A 16913-nucleotide genomic window follows, 5' to 3' on the forward strand; every position below is an offset into this window, starting at 1 on the left:
AAAAATGTATTTTTATTTTGCAATTATTATGTAGTTGGGAAAAAGCGTTGTCATTTGGTTCAAATACAAAAAATTACATTATTGTGTTCATCTGTCATTGCTTAAAATAAACACAACTTTATAAGTAATCTTCTTTTCTCCGAGACTTAACTTTAAAAAAAATAAAAATCTGAAATACAATTTGTTGTCGTTTATAATATAATATTCAAATATTTTTTAAACATCCTATATCTTGAAAAATTGTTGAGTTTTATTATGATATATTAGCAAATCATTTAGTTTTTTATATATTTCTACTATTAAAATTTGCTGTTTTTTGAATTTTCTAGAGGAATCAAGTGTGGAGACGATGACACCATACTCTTGGAGGGTAATGAATGGCAATGCTTTAGCCAATGAAGTTCTAACTGAGGCTCGGTTATTGCTGTTACCCTCCTGCCATGATCAGAGCTTTAATGGCTCAATAATACCTTACACTGTCTTCTACAGATAACGGGGAAGATGAAAAGCATTCTTGCTTCGCCCCTTTAAGCCAGTCCTTATAAGGAATTTTCTAGAGAGTTCAAGTTTTCTGGAACTCATGGAAATCGTATATTTTTCTGAGTTTTGTGGGCTGCTTTTACTCAACAATATCAGGGTGACCACCACTAGTACTTTATATAAATTTTAGTGTTCTAGTAGGTTCACCAACAGATCTAGTATTTTCTTCCTTCCGAATATAAATTTTAGTGTTCTGGTACGTTCACCAACATATCTAGTACTTTCTTCCTTCCGAATAATATCAGGGTGACCACCACTAGTACTTTATATAAATTTTAGTGTTCTAGTACGTTTACCAACAGATTTAGTACTTTCTTCCTTCCGAATATAAATTTTAATGTTCTAGTACGTTCACCAACAGATCTAGTACTTTCTTCCTTCCGAATAATAATAATAATAATAACATGAGAGTTAGACATATGAGTTTAATATTTTTCTCTTCTCCCACCTCCCCATATGTCACATTCACTGACACAAGCATGATTTCTCTTTTTTTTCCTCTCACTGTTCGCTAACCTTCTCTTTCCCCTGATCACATACTCACGCAATCCGACTAGCAAAATATATTCTTCGCTATTCAAACACTTCTCTCACATTATAAGATCATTACAATAATGAAAACAAGTGGAAAAATTAAATTTTAATATGAATAACCAACTTTTATTGATGCTCAGCATACTTTGTAGCCCATTGAAAAGATAAACCCAGCCGACAATGGTCAGTTTTTATACATAGAAAATGTATATCTAGGGTCGTTATGAAGAGTTTGATAGAGGGTAAAGAATTCATGTTTTTTCTAGAATAAAGTTTTTGAAATGAAAAATGCTGTAGGAGAACAAATGTTTCCTAATTTAGCAACATTAGTTAAAGCTATATTGTGCCTCCCTCATTCATCAGCAGCAACTGAAAGAATATTTTCAGCAGTGACAATAAATAAGGAGAATAAAATAAGAAATCAACAACAAACTCCCTTGATGAATGGACTCCTTTTGACAAAAGAAAATTGAAGCTACAGATATTACTATTTCTGAAGAGTTGATTAATTTAGCAAAATCTGCCAAAAACAATGAATAAATACTTCCAGTGTCTTTCTTGTGAGTGGGAACCCCTGTATATATGCAAATAGCATATTAAGTAACTAGAAATTTAATGTTACATCATTTTAAACACTAAAATGAGACTAAAATGGTAATTAATACACACGTTGAGTGCTAGAGTTAGAATTGAGACTTCTGTTTTGATGATTGACATCTGCAGCTCTTGGACTAATAGATGACTACAGTGAGGTGAGTTTTGACTTTTTTTCTTTTCATATTTGTCGTAAGTGTGTTCATTTAGCGGTTTTACATTGAGTTCATCTATGATAATAAAGTAATAATATCGTAAAATGCCCTAAATAGAGTGAAACAAAAACAAATAAAAATTTAGTACTTTTTTTTCAGATATAGTACCTTTTTCCTGCATAAGTTGGTACAAAATATTTTTGCTGGGTGGTCACCCTGCTCTTACTTCCTTGGCGTTTGTTCTAGTCTCTGAGTATATAAATTGGAAATGTTTCATTTAACTACTTAAGCACAATTATTATTGTAAAGGATTTTAGAAGTAGCTTACAGAATTACTAAAAGAACATAGTAGAAAGCTAAAAAATAATACTAAAAATAATGCTTCCCATACAAATACAATACATTTCAGCTTATTTAACTAATTTGGTATTTTATTACAATTAAAAAAAAAGAAAATGATACAATAAACACTTAGCAGAAAATAAACTCAGCTCATTCTACTTTCTAGATTTGCAATGATCATTCGAACAAATTCATATCAGTAACATCATAAAAATGTTATCATTAGTCAGCGAAATACGACATCATTACTATTAATCATGGCCCCATGCATTAATAGTATACCTGCTGCTTGGTTTTGGGTGAATTACCGTTGGCAATGTGACTGCAAATAGCATTTTACAGTAAATATTCTATAATCACAAGTGATGAGAATAATAGGTTTCCAATAATCAAGAAGGTAATATCTTTGCCATTTTTAGGAATCCCAAATAAGATATAGATATCCCCAAAGCTTTCTTCTTTTTTTTTGTATAAGGAAATTTATGTCAAATATAAATTTAACAAAATGAACGCTTTTATCTACTTCTTTAGGCAAAACCAAAAATTAGTGCATTATTGAATTCTAATAAAACTCCAGTAATTATAATTAAATTCGAAATATTTTTGTCTTTGAGTAAGTCCATTTTACATGATAGTCCTGTTTGTTGTCCAAGTCAAAGCAAGAAATCATAAAATTAACGTACAAGACAAGTAGAAATAGCATTCAAGAACTGTAAATTACTGATGATATTTAACTCAATATATATTTTGTTTATTAGCGGTCTGAAATATTTGAAAGAATATCATGTTTGATCTCTGTAGCAAAGAAACTGGATTATCGAAGATCTAAATAAAACCTGTAAGAAAAGAAATGGAATACTTGTCGTAATCTAGCACAAATGACCAAACGTTTGTCGACCAAAATTCTCTCAGAATTGTTTTGAACCCTGATCAACATTTGTGTTCTGACCAAAAAATGATAGGAGATTGCTTTTCTAATTTTTTTTTTTATTTGACTCATTCTCTAATCGTTGTTGTAAACCTACAGTGCATTACTAGGATTACATCACATCAGAAAATCCAGAAACCGTACTCTAGAAACAAAACAATACTTTTTTCGAGCCACTTCAAGTCTCCAATAAGCAGGATAGAGATCTTACACATATCAATGAATTTTCATCCATCACCTTTAAAGTAGTAGAGGAATTCAGATAACTCACTGTTGTAAGAGAATTACGATGTAGTTTCGCAATATCTTTCCTCAAGTGAAGTGTTAATCCTGTTATCTCTTCCCAATTCCTTAATCTCCTTTCATCTGTTTGTTGAAATTCCCCTTAATCAATATTTAATACAAGTTTGCAAAAGATATATAGTCACCAGGGACTACATCTCTTTTGCAGACCTGATGTTACGTTAACACGATGTCATTCAGTTAATTAATTTTCTGCTTTTCCTTCTAGCAGACTTGTTAACCATTTATTCTAATCAAGTATATTTAATCAGCCATTTTCTAATCTGTCGTATGAATTAACATTATACCAGAACGAAATTAATCTTAACCATCAAATCACTTCTTCGTACTCATTTGTTTCTCTTTGGTGTACGTTCTATTATTTGATATCATTTATAAACATCACATAAGTGTCGTTAATAACAATCTCTCTCTCTCTCTCTCTCTCTCTCTCTCTCTCACACTCACTGTAGGCCATGACTTGTAGCTAAATAACTTGTTGCATATACAATATGTACATGTGTATGAATATATATATATATATATATATATATATACAGGGTGTTCGGGATAAATTTGACAGTTTCGTAAGGAAAAAGAAAATCTTCTTTGTATCTATTAAATTTAATGAATTGACAAAAAAACATTACAGGCAGAGTTAATTACAATACTATCAACAAGATTTACTCAAAATAACCACCATTAGCATCGATCACAGCTTCAATTCTGCTTCGGAACCTCGAACAAGCTGATGCTACAGTCTCCCTGGGAAGGGCCGTAAAAACTGTTTTAATTTTATCCATTAACTGGGCTTTTGTATTACTGGAAGTGCGATTGGTGTCTTTTTCAACTGCGCCCCATACAAAATAATCCATGGGGTTAAGGTCTGGGGAGTTTGGAGGCCAAACATTTGGACTGGTGAAGTCGTAGAAATTTTCAGACAACCATTTTTGACTTTTCCCAGAGGTGTGGCAAGGGGCCGAATCCTGCTGCCATACATACGGCCTACCATTGGCTACCCTTGCTATCCAGGGCTTGACTACAGTTAGCAACTCCACGAACAAAGCCCGAATTCCAATGCCAGGGTTCTTCAACACCTGTTCCTGCAGATTTGCGAGGAATTCTGCTGTACGAACGCAATCAGATCATCTGCTAGGGATCTTTCTTCTTGCTACATCCTCGTAGTCACCATTGCAAGTCTCTAGTTCATGCCTGATTGTTTTTACTGTATTCAGGGAGCATTGGGCAGCAGTCGTAATATCCTTATTTTGATGGCGGGCACGAATCATCATGATACAAGTTATTCTCTTCCATGATTCAGGTGGGTTCCAGCTATCCATCCTTTCTGACATCTTGTATATGAATGAAGAAGGGTCCAAACTTTTAAATGAAGAGAAGTGTGTGTTAATACATGTAACTTACGGAAAAATATAATTAATTATAAATATGTCAAATTTATCCCGAACACCCTGTATATAAGATTAGAAAGACATAACAGAAAAAAAAATAATAATAACAAATGTGGAAATATTGAACTATATCTTACCTCAGTATTTATTTTTATTTTTATTTTCTCTTCTGTCAAGCAATATACCTGTAAAAGATAAAAGAATTTCACAGCAGTGTTATTGAAACAGGCACACATTAAATAAAATAGAAATCATTTCAAATAAGCTACTTTTTTTTTTTTTTTGTCAGAATGGTCTTCAAAAATTCAAAACTAGCACTTCTTAAAAATCTTTTTTGTTTATTTTTATTTTTCGAAAAATTAACAGTTATTTATTGAAGTATAATATAAATAAATCTTGCATCTTAAATATTTGAAAGTATATTATTTCAATAGAAAGTTATAATATTCTCACTTACTTTGTCTTTAAATAAATTTTACAACATTAGCGCGTGTTCGTGAATAGATGGGGTTGGAATCAATCGACCGTGAGATGCGGTGATTGATTCATTCAATCCAATACCCTTGAAGGGTAATGGATGGCAATGCTGTAGCCAATGAAGTTCTAACTGAGGCTCGGATATTGCTGTTACTCTCCTGCCATGATCAGAGCTTTAATAGCTCAATAACACATTATCCCTACACTGTCCTCTACAGATAACGGGGAAAATGAAAAGCATTATTGCTTCGCCCCTTTAAGCCAGTCCTTATAAGGATAAGCGCGTGTTTGTAAAACATGGATTTTGATTACTATATATTATATATTATATTATATTTGATTACTATATTATATATTATTTGATTACTATATAATATATTATATTATATAGTACTTGGAGGGTAATGGATGGCAATGCTGTAGCCAATGTAGTTCTAACTGAGGCTCGGCTATTGGTGTTACTCTTCTGCCACAGAGCTTTATATAGCTCAAAAACACCTTTTCCTTACACTGTCCTCTACAGATAACGGGGAATATGAAAAGCATATTTCATATACTTTTCATATGAAAAGATTCGCCCTTTAAGCCAGTCCTTTTAAGGAAGCGCGTGTTTGTATGTATTGTTGTTTGCATGTGAACATTTAAAACGTAAAACCAGTCATTTTTATACTATTTTGGAAAGTACAATTTTTATAAATATACAAAATGAACATTGATATATTTTGGGAACTTAATGTACAATATTTATAAATATACCTGTAAAAGATAAAAGAATTTTCACTTCACAACACTGTTATCGAAACAGGCACACAATAAATAATATAGAAATCATTTCAAATAAGCTACGTTTTTTGATATATTAAATTAGGTATCCAAATATAATCATTGCGATATCTAAATATCGAAAATAGATTTTCTTATCTAGGTAATCGCATATAAAGACGAAATATAACGTAATCGCATATGTCAGAAACAAGAAAATATTCAACTTCTCAAAAGAAACACTTATATACAAATGTAGTTATCCCACTGAGATTAAAATAATAATAATAAAAGGAAAAAGCAAGGGTGGATATGATGATGTAATACACAAAACTATTGTATATACAAGTATTGGATAGAAAGAATATTTAGAAGTAACATTAAAAATGATATTGAAAACACAAGTAATAATGTTAAGATAATATAGTGACTGGCAGTTTTATACCAAAAGAGGAAAAAATCTTACAAACGATCAAAATGCAAGATAGGAAACAAAGGTTAAGGCAAAATAAGTATATATGAGATCATGTGATCGAAATGGATAGAGACGAAGAGATTTTGTAATATGCAAGGCGGTCCCACAAGTCACGGAGTTTAAAATTTTAATAACTTTTATATTTATTCATTATTTTTATTTATTTATTTTGTTATAATGATATATAGAAGCTTGGCAGTTTTTATTAGTTATGAATTATCCACATTTTAAATTCCTTCGTTGACTTATGGGCCATCCTGTATAATAATAGGAGAATAATGAATTCAATAGTAAACATATACGTATGTAGTTCTTTATGTTTATTATTGAATTCATTATTCTCCTATTATTATATAGGACGTTAGTCATTATACAGACATTATATATAATTCCGAATTTTAAATGGTCGAAATTAATCGTAGATATCAGTGGATGTCAAGATTTAAATAAAATTCTGATTCATTACATCATAATAACAAAAATAAAATTTGAACTCAAGTGACTAAAATTTAAAAAAAAAAAGTACAAAAGGCATAAAAAAAGAAGTTACAAACCCGTTTTATTTTTACTTGCAGAAATATTAGGGACAAAAAATTATATGGAAAAGAAAAAGAAAAAACTACATAATTAGAACAAAAAAAAATACATTTATCAAAAATAGTTAAATTCAAAACAACAGAAACAGACTACAAAAGAAACAGCGCTTTTTGCAAAAATTAAAATAAACAAAATACACTGAGAAATACGGAATGATTTTCTAACAGAACTTGAATATCATCTAAATGCTTCTAAAATTATCCAGTACATGAAAAACAATGTAAAAATAGAGATAATAAGCATAAGAAAAAGTAAATTACTTTCAAAACTCATGGACTGCAAAGAAGAACTTAATAGATACGAAACAAAGAATGATAAAATATATTACGTCAGAACTAAATAATATAGTGAACAATAATGAAAAATTTTAAACAAATCTAGGGAGGAATATTTAAAAATTATTTTAAAAAAGATGAAGGGTTTTAAAAAATATCTAAATTTAATTTAATAAAGTTTAGAATATTGGAATATTTAGCTAATGGGGTAAAATATTAATAATACACTTTATGAAAAAGGAAATAGCGATGGTTAACTCTGTTAAAATGCTTTAATAGAATTAACGCAAGATCAACTAGCCCACCAGCACACCTTCATATCGTGGGATAGGCTAGCTAAAATACTACCAGAATACATTGGTCCTGTACCAATCATCCACAAAAAAGAAGACATAGATGAAGCAATAAGCAATTTAACAAGCCAAATTAAAAAAGCACTAGAAACAGTCACCAAAACCGCAACCAACCACCCATCCGGTCGGCTCCCAGAAAACATAATGGACCTCATCAGAACAAAAAACAAAGCTAGGAAAAGATACCACAACACAAGAGCCCCACAGGACAAGAAAACTCTGAACAAGTTGAACAACCAAGTCAGAAAAGCACTTCAACTCCACAGGAACCAGGATTGGGACAATAAATTATCATCACTCAACCCAGAAGATCACATAATATGGAAATTTCTAAAGATTCTGCGCACTAAACACAATCCCCTACCGCCCTTGCAAACTGCTCAAGGAACGGCGCACACGGATAAAGAAAAAGCAGAAGCAATAGCAGAAAACCTAGAAAAACAATGCAGCCCGTCATATGATAATATAAACATCACCCACATATATAAAGTCCACCAGCAGGTCAAGCGTACCTTAAATCAGTCCGAAGACAAACCAGCCAGCATCACCCCCACTACTCCAGTTGAAATAACCAACATCATAAAACATCTAAACAACAAAAAAGCTCCAGGGCCAGATGGAATTACTAACAGAATCATCAAATTACTTCCTAGAAAGGCTATTATGCACTTGGTTAACATAACCAATGCAATATTGAGGATACAACACTTCCCCTCTGCATGGAAAACAGCAGACATCATACCAATAAAAAAGCCAGGAAACAATCCGCAACTCCCGCAAAGCTACCGTCCAATAAGCCTACTCTCCAACCTGGGAAAGATTGCTGAAAAAATTATCCTTTCAAGACTACAAGAAAAATCAGACCAATTAGGAATAATCCCAAACGAACAATTCGGCTTCCGCCGTATGCACAGCACAGTGCAACAAATACACAGAATAGTGGAGCATATCACTCAAGGATACAACTGGAACCTTCACACAGCTGTAGTTTTTCTGGATATTGCCAAGGCCTTTGATAAGGTATGGCATCAAGGATTACTCTATAAACTCATTCAGGCCAACATACCAACAAACCTTACCCGTCTAATAAAATCATACCTCACTGACAGATCCATGCAGATAAAAATAAATGGCACCATCTCAACTAGGCGCAAAATCCTGGCAGGAGTACCTCAGGGATCTCTTTTGGCTCCTTTACTTTTCACAATCTACGTGGCTGACATTCCACAGAACCTGAGGACTACCATCACAGCACTATATGCAGATGACACAGCCATAATGACAAGATCTCTCCGCCCACACCTGGCCATCAGTCGTCTCCAGGATACTATCACAAAGCTAGAGAAATGGTTCTCCGACTGGAGGATACAAGTAAACCCCGTCAAAAGCTCAGCTATACTGTTCACCAGACGCAAAGCCTTCATCCAAGATGATATTGAACTTCTCGGAAAAAAGATACCATGGCAGACAGAAGCCAAATACCTTGGAGTACAGCTAGACAAAAAGCTAAATTTCAACAGCCATATCAAGCTCATAGGCACAAAGACATCCAGAACCATAGCCCAACTCTATCCCCTGATCAATCGCAACAGCAAATTGGATAAACGCAACAAGCTGTTATTATATAAGATGGTAATTCGACCTGTAATCACATATGCATCCCCGGCATGGAGTCACACATCCAAATCTAACATCCAGAAACTACAGAGGATACAAAACAAATGCCTGCGGATGATCTTAGACGCCCCATGGTTCGTCAGAAACACGCAGATCCACAGAGAAACCGGAACCCCTGACATCCGTTCTCTCCTTCATGACCATGCCGAAAAGTTCTTCAGCAAGGCACATTCTCATCCTAATCCACTAATCAGACAAGCTTCCAGTTATAGTGAACATGACTATCAAAAACACAAAAGACCCAAGGCAATCCTGCTTTCAGCAGAACAGAGCTAACTCCATATTGACAAAGTGCGAGCATAAGTCTCACAACCTCCCCCATCAAGCTTCTCCACACAGATAAAGGGGAAAATAAAAAGCATTTTATGCTTCACCCAGCAAGCCAGTAACGTTGTTGTTGTTGTTAATAGAATTAAGGTAAGTCCTTTTTAGGACTTCCAGGGTAACAAATGGCAATGCTGTAGCCAATGAAGTTCTGAGGCTCGGCTATTGCCGTTACCCAGCCATGACTAGAGCTTTTTAGCTCAATAACACTCCATCCACACAGATTTACTTCATTCAGATGACGGTATAAAGAGTCAAGGACTCAGTCCATCGCCCAGTTCTTATAAGAACTATAAGAATAGAATTAACTCACAAAATAAGAGTACTGGTTGATTTAATCATGTTATTATTTTACAGTCCATTAATATAAAGACAGTAAACATCTAAAGTTTGAAAACCTACATCATATTAAGTACTTTTGATCAAATTCATGTAATTGATTATTTAGATTTTTAATTTGGTCTTTTTTGCTGATGTTATTATGGAGGGAGGCGATGATACATCACTACTATTCTTGTGATATCTGAATTTCATTACACTGTTTGATATAATATTGATTTTTCCTTATATTTCTATTATGATATTTTTCTAAAGTTTATAACCCAGTTTTATTGTGTCTTCAAAAAAGCTTCTGTTTGTTCTGTAGAACAGGATTTCCAGATTATATAAAAAAATAAAAAATAAAGATACAAAACTATAATTAACAAATGTCTGAAAAACAATCTATAAACCAAGGAATAAGACAGGGATGTCCTCTGTCTGCAACACTTTTCAATATTTATATTAATGAAATATTAACACAGTGGAACTCCTTAAACAATCCAGGTATAGAAATTTCCCGGAATAACAAAATAATTACGCTACTATTTGCAGATGATCAGGTACTAATATCAGATAAGGAAGACAATTTACAAAGAGCAATATCGCAGAATAGTTTGGAATGAAAATATCCATAGATAAAACTAAACAGTGACATTTTGTGGACAAACTCCAGTTAGAAGTGAAATAGTTATTAATAATAAAATAATAGAACAGATAAATACTTTCAGTTATCTTGGATGTGAAATATCATATGAAGGAGAAAAAGACAAAATTAAATACTTCAAAATTTTTACAGATCATAGGCCTGATAAATAGAACAGTCAATCCAAATATAGCCAAATATAGTACAAAAAGAAACACGCTTGAAAATATACAATACGTTAGCAGTGCCCACATTATTATATGGCAGTGAAATTTGGGTGATAAACAAACAAGATAAACAAAAAATAAAAACAAGCGAAATGAAATTTATGAGAAGAACTGCAAAATACACATTCTTAGACCAAAAATGGAATGAAGATATATTAAAAGAAACAAAACTAATAGAAAAAATACTACACAGTTACAAACAAAAATAGATAGAACATGTAAACCAAATGGCCAACACCCGATATCCTAAACAAATAATAAAATATCAACCAATTGGAAAGAGAAGGTCGGATAGACCTTTAAAAAAAAAAAAAAAAAAAAAAAAAAAAAAGGATATTACATGAATAATGAGACAGGAACAGACCAATATGGTCTATATCCGTAATTAGCGTTATGATGATGATGATGAAATTGAAACAATTTTCAGCCTAGCCACCGTATTTATGTACTATAGGGTAACAACTTTTATGGGGTGGGAGTCACATAAAAAAAGAGCGGGTAAATATTGACGATAAACTTCAAAAGGTGCTGTGGGAGGAGCGATCTTATTCAAATTTAAAATGTCTGACAAAGAAAAAAAAATTCTATAAGCTGTTTGAACTAAAGAGAAAGAAAGGATAATAGAAACGAACATATCAACTAAATATAATATAAGCATTTAGTATATTTAGTTGGAATATGGATATAATTGTATTTGTTAATGTGTATGTGCTGTGCTAACTTTGAATTGTAGTAGGACAGAACTGCATTATAGAAAAGATTTCAATCAGTTTTCAAAACTGGAAATTATGCAAATAACTGTCTGACAACATTAACTGCAACCTTGCTAATTGTTCTCTATCTTCAGAATAACAAAAGCTGCAAAAATGATCCTGGAAATTTATGTTAGTTAGATACATACCCCAACTAAAGTCAAACAATTCTCAGTGGGGACTTTAGTGGGAACCTAATCAAACTAGTACTTGATTATTCTGATTATTTACTTTCAAATTCAAGTATTCTAATAATGATATAATTAACATGGGCAAACTTGCGTTATTATATACACTAAGTTTCTTCAAAAATATGAAAACATCAGAAAAACTTAATTTTCACTAAAGAATTTAATACGCGCGCGCACCGTTAGTTAGAAATAACATTAATTTTTTTAAGAAATACTTTTGCTCAGTTCACAAGAAATACTGTTAGAATATAGCACGCTGTTCTTTTTTTTTTTTTTTTTTTCAGTGTAAATGCAATCGTTGGCGGTCGAAGTTCGCTGATCTTTCCTCGTGATCCGGGATTCTATTTCTTCCCAAAGTTCCGTAAAATTCAAAGAGAATTCTGGGACCACTTCGTTAGTTCTAGAAGTCGTTTTCTTCAAATCAGATACTCAAAAATCTCTATCAAAAAACATTATTATGTTGAAATGAGGAACCAGGCTTCAGAGGGAGAAAAAGTCAATATATATCAAGGTACTGCAATACAGTTAGTTGCAAAAATCTATTTTTTTTTGCAATTATGACTAAAGGTTTGAATGGAAACTTTAATTTAATTAAACTAAAATTTAATATTTCAAGTGTAAATACACTTGAAATATTAAATTTTAGATAATTACATATGTAATAACACGATTCCGACTTTATACGAAAACTTTTTTTTTTATATAAAATCATTGTAACATCCCATCTAAAAGCGTGATTTGCGTTGCTGAGATGGACTTAAACAAAACGATTGGAAATCCTGACAAGTATTTTAATTACATTGAGCTAGGCTTTTTTCTTATTATTATTATTATTATTGAAGAAACATAAGAAAAGCATATCAACACTTGGTAGACGCAATCAGAATCTAATGTTGCTATGGAAATAAGCCACATTTGTCTTAACAACCATTTTCTTATTAAGAGACAAACTATATTATTATTATATAACACCTCCAGGGAGTCCAAAGACTCATCGAGGGAGGGCACCTACTCCACAATTCTCCGTCTCTTCACCAACCGCAACTCTACACCAACGCCATCTACCGCCGACTACCACCACTAGTATTTTCACATACAATCACAAACATCCATGCCCACGGCGGGATTCAAACCCGCAGCCTTTTGGCTAGAGAGCGGATACGCTAACCACTCGGCCAACCAGGCTGACAATATCATCAATGTCATGATCATTAGGATGCTTCCTTCAGAGAAACTCAGGTTTTTAATTCCTGCAAAAGACACAAATCATCCACAGAACACACACGCGATTATTAGAGCCTTCATAATGTTAATTGCTCTGATGTCATGATTGCAACGTATGCCCTTAGTTTAAACCTACCCTAGTGCCTTTGTCGCCAGAACAATACACCATTTACCATTAGGCTTGAAATAACTAGATTCATCTTTTTATTAATTCATTTTCTCTTGAAGTTTCCTCAATTCTATGCGGATAGGTTTTCTTCTAGTAAACTTGGATTTTTCATCTGACATAACAGGAAAATGGCCTCATAGCCCTACTTCCTTAAGTACAACCAAATCCTTTGAAGCCTTGCGCCGTCCACATTCCTATCTCCGCCTTCGCTGACGTTATATATACAGCTACAGCTCTGTGTTAGGGAACAGATGTGAACAGCCGCTTAGTGCTATATTTGTATTCGATTTAGCAAGGCTTAGTTGGATGGGCGGATTGGTAAGTTTGTTCCTATGCTACTTTGGCTCAGCTAAAATTTGAGTGTAGGCAGACACAAAGACGGATGCAGTGGGTAGTAAGCAGGATGTATAGAGATGGGTGTGAAGTTAGGATCCAATCATTGTCAGAAACTCGACTCCCCGTCACTGCCTACGGCAATCGCAAATTAAGTACCGGATAGAAGAAAAACATCGGCACTAATTAAAATTTTAAATCATGCTTTTTTTTCTCTGCAAAGGATAATTTGCAAAACATCTGTATAATACATTAAGCATTATTCTTCTCTGTAAAAGCATTCTACACATTTGTTTCTGACGCAGTCAAACCGGCATTTTATTTAAACAGAGAATAAATGCTTCTTACTTTCTAAGAATTGGAATATCTTTTTGAGCAACAAAAACAACTCGATTTTTTTTTCTTTTCTTTTACCTGAGTTAATGGAAAGAGCAAACGAAGAAAGATTCATTCAGATTAAGTAATAAAGCGCTACATAAACACTAAGCAATAGCAAATGCAAAAGAGAGAGAGAGAGAGAAGGGGAAAGAAAAAAAAATATGAAGGTTCGAACAATGTTAATTTGTTACCATTGCTTCAGTATTGCCTCGAGATAGGTTTTAAGTAAAAGCACGCACGGTATTTTTGTTATTTTCAAAGATCTCCGAAGCTAAGCAAAAGTCGCTAAAATTAAAAAAAAAAAAAAAAGTACAGATAGCAAAGAAATCAGCCTCCATCAATACACTTAGTTGAGGCATTTATTCTTCATTTGGAGAAAAGCATCTTAATATTTTCGCATCACTATGGCACCGACAGACAGCCCATATACCTAATGACTCTAAAAGTTCTAACTTAAAAAAAAATGTTCTCGCCAAAACAGCTCCAGGACATTTATTCTTACTGACACTTGAACATCTTCGCCTTCTAGCCAGCCACAACGGACCGGGGGCTAGACAATATCCTCGCTATGATAATGCACCGATGAGAACGAAGAAAAACATAGAACGAGCCACTGAACTGACGCCGGGTATCCATGGCAACAGGTCACTGACTCTAATTCCTTATTCCAGTATCTCATTTAAAATATGACACTTCTCAGTCATTCATCCGGACCCAGAGAACTGCGAGTGTGTAATAAGGTTGGGCTTCGAAAGCTAAGAGATGCTGGTTTTCGTTGCCAAGAGGCTGGACATGAATCAATAATATGTAGAGTTGAATGGAGTTGGTCCTGCTTGGTATCATCATTACTGCATCTCATATGCTGACACTTTTACTTTATTTTTTTCCCCTTTTTCCTTTAAAAGCGGCCTGAGAATTTCAATGCAAATGGGAACAATTTGTAATTGGGAGCCCTTCGATGTACTGTAATAAAAACTCGCATTCCATTTATAGGCTGGATTAAGTGCAAAACTTTCTTAAGCCAGAGAGCTCGTTATTCACATTTTTGTTTTTCTACCAACGTATAAAAGAAAACAAAACGTAGTTCTAGATTACAACACAGTAGTGTTTTTACTCTCTTTTTTTTTTTATTCTTTATTTATGTAAAACCTGCTCGCAGGGATTTTAATTAACTGGGGTTGTTAATTATTAATTATTATTTTTAGTTTTCAAGATTGCAAATTAGTTCAGCGAGGACTATTGCCAATCCATTAGGTGGCGCTATACAAACTGGTTGTCAATAGCAACAAGAATGAGTTTCTTTTTTTCGTTATTTTTACCATAAACCGATTGTTGTTATTAATAATGGCAAGTTAGTTATTTTGTAGTCGTCAAAAATTTACTATTTTCAACAATAATCAGGATTTTATTATTCGTCGAAATATCAGTGAGGTGATTATTTATTAAGTATTATATAGTTGTTCGATATATTGTTTTTAGAATGCTTTTTAAGATTAAATAGAATTCGTCTCAAAAGAAATTTCATTTAGAAAACTGTTTGTCGACAGTGACTTACAGATTATAAATGGTGGATTATAAAATCTATGATATTAATAGTAGTATTTAAAGTGATGCATTTCGGGAAGGGATTTTTAATGTTTTTTTTTTTCTTTTTCGCGCCTTATTTAATAAGAGATACAATGGAGATTTTCACTACTTGTTTATGACATCTTTGAACTGGTTTTAGATTATGTTTTTTTTCGAAAAATCCTTCCTTGCCAGTATAGAGTTTCTTATAGAATAAAATCATTTTTGATATAAAAATTTGAGATACGTTTAAAACAGTCTAATAACAGAAATGCATTTTTTCCAAGACATTTTATAATTTGCAAACTCGACCAAACATTTGACTCTGTGCCGAAAAAACTTTCAAAACACCATATTTCTAGTCGAGTGGAGAGTATCTAAAATTTAATAGCAAAAATAAAATTTAAGTAAAGTTAAATAATCCAGAAACTGCCTTAGAAATTAAAGATGGTACTTTTTTTTTCTCCAAGACACTTCAAGACCTCCAATAAATAGGTTCTTTATGATGAAAAACATTCACGGTCATCTATTCCCCAGATTTATTGTGCTGTAAAGATGATGAAGGGTCATCATTTAAAACAACAACGACAAATTAAATAACAATATTCGCGAAGATCGAAATTCAGAGTAGATTCTTTAAATATTAAAACATGCCTATGAGAATGAAGTATTTGTCATGAACAAGAGAGAGAGAGAGAGAGAGAGATACGAAGTCCTCAGACCACCTATGAGACCAATGACAATGTCCAAAAGTAAAGAGATTTAGTGAATTGATATATGCACTTAACTGTATAATATTAGATAAAAACTTTGATTTTGATAATGAAGTATTCAGGCGTATTTTTGTAGAAAATTTAACAAGAGATTATGGTAGGATAGCACTCGAATTTCTAGAGATGGCACAAGACATCACTTTTGTCTTATTTTCGTTATCTAGTTATGAAAGGTTTCATCTCTCTCTCTCTCTCTCTCTCTCTCTCACACACACACACACACACACACACACACACACAAAAAAAAAGTCGAAAAGGAATCTTGTTAACGCTTTCATATCGTAATTCAAATATATTGATATTTGAATTACGATATTTGAATAATTTGAATTTGATTAATCTCTCTCTCTCTCTCTCTCTCTCACTCACACACACACACACACACACAAAAAAACTCGAAAAGGAATCTTGTTAATGCTTTCATATCGTAATTCAAATATATTGATAAATAATTTGAATATTAGAATAATTAAAGGTGTCTTAAAGGATTTTAGAGTTTAATAACATTTTTCAAAATGTATTAAAAACGAATTATAAATTGTATTATTACATTTAACAAGAAGAAAATAAAGGTAAAAATGAGTATATATGTTCTCACAATTCCCTAAACTT

General features: G+C 32.7%; 1 long non-coding RNA gene across 1 annotated transcript in view; it reads right to left on the reverse strand.

Annotated features, from left to right (window-relative positions):
* LOC150096819 (uncharacterized) overlaps positions 1-16913 on the reverse strand; it is a 109496-nt gene that overhangs the window by 33047 nt on the left and 59536 nt on the right. The window contains exon 2 of the long non-coding RNA XR_016549816.1: positions 4922-4969. This is a non-coding gene — a long non-coding RNA (uncharacterized LOC150096819). The remainder of the gene's footprint in view (positions 1-4921; positions 4970-16913) is intronic.

The sequence above is a fragment of the Typopeltis vanoorti genome, chromosome 18 (assembly GCF_054136105.1).
Source record: "Typopeltis vanoorti isolate ZY-2024b chromosome 18, IOZ_Tvanoo_1.0, whole genome shotgun sequence".
NCBI classification, from domain to species: Eukaryota; Metazoa; Arthropoda; class Arachnida; order Uropygi; family Thelyphonidae; genus Typopeltis; species Typopeltis vanoorti.